We start from the raw sequence: 5899 nt of genomic DNA on the forward strand, positions 1-5899 counted from the left end.
AGAAACATCCCAGAGAATGTAGTAGGTTCTTTGAAGTATGCATTTAGACAGTGGAGGGACTGGGTTAGAATTCTGGCCTTGGATTCAGGGGAAAGTTCTTTTTCTTGTCTTTGCAAGTGTCCCTTCTTCAGTTACCAGCTCTTTGCTGACCTCCTGATGAGACCACTCCTCTGTCATCTGTAAGTTTATTCATTTCTTTGCTTGTTCTCCTATAGTATTTTAGTTTTAAAGAGAACCTCTTTTCTTTCGTTTTAGTCAACCCAAATTTTCTCTCAAAGCAAGTTGCTTGCTGGGTTTATTTTCTATAGTGGTTACACCAGGGAGATTAGACAAAATCTCTAATTGTTCAGTAATTAAATAAAGCAGCCACAGTGACCTGGCAGCAACAACACAGACTCTTCTGTGGAATTGTTCTCTCCACGGAGTCTGATTTGCATAACGTCAGTCTGCTGTACAGGTAGGAAGGGTGCCTGTGAAGAAGGTAGTAGAGAATCTACATCTCTTTTATGTATTATTATTTGTTTAAGAGATAGGGTCTTGCTGTGTTGCCCAGGCTGGTCTCGAATTCCTGGCCTCAAGCAAGCCTCTTGTCTCAGCCCCCAAAGTACTGGGATTACAGGTGTGGGCCACTGTGCCCGGCCTGTTTCTTTTAAAGTTTTATCTTCATTTTCTCTGGATACATTTAAACCAGGGTGGGAGGATGCTGGAGTTAAACTAGGGTGGGAAGAGACTGGAGGTAAGGGCTGGCGAGGAGAAGGTCTCATCCTCCTAGCCTTCTGCCTTTCTAGGAGCCAGGAGGCTGTGCCTGGCTCTCTTCCTCACAGTTCTCTGGATGTTTCCAATTCCCTCCCACTCTGCAGCTCGCCCCACTCAGTTCTAGCATCTCGGCGGTCTATGACCTTTTGGCTTGTCTCCCTGATCTGGTCCCACCTCAGCTCTGGAAATGAAACCTGAGGTTAGTGGCACTTGGTTTATTGTATCTGTCGTCCTCTCCTTCCTCTTCCTTCTCCTCTCCTTCTTTCTTCTTCCTTCTTCTTCCTTCCTTTCTCCTCCTCCTGCTCCTTCTCCTCTTCCTCTTCCTCTTCCTTTTTTTTTTTTTTTTTTAAATACCAAAAGAGCCTTTCTGGATCCCAGTCCTGATGCTGATCCATTTGAAAGGCTCCCGGGAGAAAAATCAGACTGCTCTTTTTCATTAGGATCTAGTGTTCTGATCCTTCCCCTAGCCGGAATGATTTGTCTCACGCTTGTGTAGTATCTCATTTTACCACAGATTCTCTAAGACCCGTACTTAGAGTGGTTGAACAGGAAGCATTTTAATCAAAGGGAGACATCAGTATGTTCCTAATTCTGGGTGACCCCTTCTAGTATATGGAGTACCCTTAAAATACACCTGCCCGTCTCTTCAGTGACAGCACCTGTTCCTGAAAGCTGTCCTCACCCTGGTCATGCACTTCGGACGGGTTTCCTGGGCAGTCCTCAGCCTGCCTGTGGGACAGCCTCTCAGGCGCACACCGGCACACTGAGTTAAGTTTGGGTTCTCAACGCACTAACCTCAGATCACAGAATTAGTACAAAGACACTTGAGCTCATAATTCTTATTTTGTAGGTAATTTTATTAAATTCAGCCACTGCAGTAAAATTAGTGGACACATTATTCTCAAAGCCAAAGCGTCAGTGTGGGACACTTGTTCAAAACCAAAAATACCTTTGACTACTCAATTCTAATAATATTTCTATTAAGTCATGCATGTTCTTTCTTAGGTTGAGGGTAGTTGGCATTATTTGACTAAACTAGTTTCTCAAAGAACAATGATTTGCTGTTTCTTTTTTTTTTTTTTTAATCTCAGGGGATGGCTAGTCCTGTCTTCTGTGCTTTTTGAGGCCAAAATTTGTTTCCCAAGACTTCGAGGCCTCCCTCATTCGAAGCCCATATTTCATGTCTTGGGCTGACCTCGCAGTGGGAGCAGCCAACCCTCTTCCTGCAGCTGCCTAAATCATCGGTATCATCAGCAAGCACATATCAGGGGCCCCCTACATGTCAGGCAGTGCTAGGATCCAATAGTAAAGCTGACATTCCTGCCCTGGTCACATCCCTGCCCTCATGGAGCATACATTTGTGAGAACTGAATATCATAAGCTCCAAATACTTTGGGGCAGTCTTGTTCAAGAAGCGTAGTTGAAATCAAGCTCACCGTTCACAATGGCATTTGAGGAAAAAGATGGTGGTTGGTCATCAGTTCTCATAAAGGCACACAGAGTAATGAGCATTCACCATGTGGGGTGGTGGTGCGGCTTGAGTTAATTGCGCATGTTCTCTGTATCTTGTCACCATACAATACCTAAGCGCTACTGTGCACATCAGCTCCCAATGATCGTTATGTCATAATCTGTGATCTCACTAATTATATTCTGTAATTGTACCATTCCATAAGTAGATGATTTACTTGCTAGTCATGAAGCAATAGGTCCTTTGTTCTGACTTTCTGCTCATTGTACTGATTATAAAAAATAATTTTGTGATTGTAACAAATTAATTTCTCAATGCAATGAGGAGCTTGTTTACTTACCTTTTATAATGGGGAACAGCCCAAAACAACAAAACAAGAAGTGAGCAGACAAATAAATAAATTATATACCTGGTAAGCGCTATAGAAGAGAGGAACAAGGGATGGGCCAGGAGAGAAAATACACGCAGCCCTCTAGATCCGTGGGCTCTGCATCTGTGGGTTCAACCAACTGCGGATCGAAGATACTCAGAAAAAAAAAGGGATGTCTGCATCTATACTAAACACATACAGATTTTCTTTCCTTGTCATTATTCCTTTAATAATACAGTATAATTATTTCCATAGCATTGACATTTTATTAGGTGTTGTAAGTGATCTAGAAGTGATTTTTAAATCTATGGGAGGATATGTGTAGGTTATATGCAAATACTATGCCATTTTCTATAATGGACTTGATCATCTGTGGATTTTGGTATCCACAGTGTCCTGGAACCAATCACTCATGGATACTGAAGGATGACTGTAATTGAAAGGGACACGTTCCTATTTAGATTTAGTGTGGTCAGAGAAGGCCACTGTGAGGAAGCGACACGGAATGCGTTACTTAAAGGAGGAGAAGGAGTCAGCCACACAAGGCATCATTTCAACCCTGTAAACAGTGTGTGCAAAGAGAGGAGGGACGCAGGTTGCTTGAGGGCATGAGCAGAGGTCAGAGCGGCTGGCAATCTCTCCGGGGTGGTGCAGTCCTTACACACCACAGGAGGAAACTTCAATTTTCTTTTCAGTGATATGGACAGTGACCCACTGGGGACGTCTTTGGTGCAGTCTCTGTTTTGAGGCCACCACTCTTGGTACTCTGTGGCAGAAAGGCTGGGGGGAGTGGAAGCTGGGGAGAAGAGTCAGGGCCTGCTGCACGGGATGGACAGGGGATACTGAAAGAACTGCACAGACCCCAAATGCATTTAGGACTGACACCGTCTGCAGCTAGGTCGCACATTAGCCACTGCTTTGTAATAAATTTCCCCAAAACTTAGTGATGTGAGATACATTTAGTATCTTGCAGTTTCTGTGAATCAAGAATCTGGACACTGCCCAGCGGCCGGCCCTTTCTGGAAAGGGGCAGGATAAAAGGCAGATTTAAAGCAATTTCTGCCTTTAAAAGGCTCATGGTTAAACAGTGTAAATATTTAGTTAGAATGTTAGGTCATGATATATGTTTGAGGGAAGTATTTCTGGCTGGAAGGATTTAGAAAGAAAAGATTCATGACAGAGGTATAGCTTCGAGTTCAACCTTTACAAATAGGCATGATGTTGGAAGGGAACGAGGAAAGTGCCTCCCACCAGGCAGGGCGGGAAGGGAGGTCCAGGGTGTATGGGGTCGGGGGTGAGGATGTTTATTTTTTAGCGTATGGTTGTCTGCGGTGAACATGGAGAAGAAAGCTAAGTAAGGTTGGAAAGGTAAGTTGAGTCTGAACTCAGAGGATTATAAATGCCAGGCTAAGAAGTTTAAATTTTATTTAATAGGCAATCGTTAAATTTTTTTAAATTTAAATTTGATTTGAAAATTAAAATGGGCCGGGCGTGGTGGCTCACACCTGTTATCCCAGCATTTTGGGAGGCTGAGGCGGCTGGATCATGAGGTCAGTTCAAGACCAGCCTGGCCAAGATGGTGAAACCCTGTCTCTACTAAAAACACAAAAATTAGCAGGGTGTGGTGGCGGGTGCCTGTAATCCCAGCTACTTGGGAGGCTGAAGCAGAGAATTGCTTGAACCCAGGAGCTGGAGGTTGCAGTGAGCCGAGATAGCGCCACTGCACTCCAGCCTGAGTGACAGAGTGAGGCTCCGTCTCGAAAAAAAAAAAACAATAAATTAAAAAAAAATTAAGTTAAATGTTTTAAAATTAAAATAAAATTTACAATTTTTAAAATTAAAATTTTTAAAATTAGGAGATCTATGGAGAGTAATACATTTGAAAGAGAATTTGAAGGACGATTATAAATGGGGAGGCAGCAAATAAGAAACCCAGCTGGGTGGTGATGATGGCATTCAGGATGTGTAGGAAGCCGCGCCTGAGCTTGACTGCGGCAAGAAGGGGTGGGTGTGAGGGGGAGGAAGGCAGCACTCCGAGTGCCCCACAGGCAAGAGGTCCTCCCACGGGCTTCCACAGAAGTAAGGGCACGCTGAATGTCACCTTAATCTCTTTCATGGTTTTCCTCCCACTAATGGGCACTCAGTGCCACTGTGGTTTATTAAAAGCACGTAGCTCACATACTCCCTCAATTTTGTTTTCAGAAGAAGTTCCCGCATGGAACCAGCAGCTGGCAAGGATGTGCTGTGTGCAGCAGAGCACCGGAGAGCTAGCTGGGGCCTCTTCTGCCATTTTCCAGTGAGCTATGATTCAGCAACAGAGTGGGACCCCATCTCTAAAAAAAGATTTTGAAAAAAAATGTAAAACCAATTAAAAAAAAGAGTTTTTTTTGTTTTTTTTGTTTTTTTTTGAGACAGAGTCTTGCTCTGTTGGCCAGGCTGGAGTGCAGTGGCGCAATCTCTGCTCACTGCAACCTCTGTCTCCCAGACTCAAGCAATTCTCCTGCCTCAGCCTCCCGAGTAGCTGGGATTACAGGTGTGTGCCACCACGCCAGGCTAATTTTTGTATTTTTAGTAGAGACGGGGTTTCACCATGTTGGCTGGTCTCGAACTGCTGACCTCAGGTAATCCACCCGCCTCGGCCTCCCAAAGTGCTGGGATTACAGGTGTGAGCCACTGCACCCAGCTGAAAAAACAAGAATTTTTAAGCCTTCTAATATTTGGATATAGTTTTCCACGTTCCCATAGTTTATTTTATAGACCTGATGGTTTAGAAGCATTTTACTTTCCCTTTTGCTAGCCACGTGGTTATATTTTCATTTTAAATGCATTTGTGTGCTTTTCCTAAAGCATTTTCACCTAGGCCATCTCACTTAGTTTGAACAAGAGCAGTGCAATATGGGCAATATGAGACTGAATCTTTCCATTCCAGGGCCTTCAGATCCCAGCTGTCACCAGCCTGCTGTGTGACAGCACACGTCACTGAAAGCCTCTGTGCTCTAGTTTCCTCACTGATAAAGGAGGGATACTAATGGTACCTGCTTTCTGGTGCTGTGAGAGTTAAGAGACAATAGACAGAAATGTCAAACATGTAGAACTGTGCCTGGCACACGAGTGCTTGGTAAATGTCAGCTATTCATAACAGAGGAAAAAACCTGATGAAAATAAATCACTTTTGGATAAGGATTTTAATATTCTTACAGACACTCCCCATCCAGCTCTTAGCTCAGTGGATCAGGTTATCAGCAAGGACAGCAGCCTCTTGCTGGGTGCCCCATGGAGACAGCGATCTTCCCTTCTCTCTT

Source organism: Pongo pygmaeus, chromosome 9, assembly GCF_028885625.2.
Source record: "Pongo pygmaeus isolate AG05252 chromosome 9, NHGRI_mPonPyg2-v2.0_pri, whole genome shotgun sequence".
Taxonomy (NCBI): domain Eukaryota; kingdom Metazoa; phylum Chordata; class Mammalia; order Primates; family Hominidae; genus Pongo; species Pongo pygmaeus.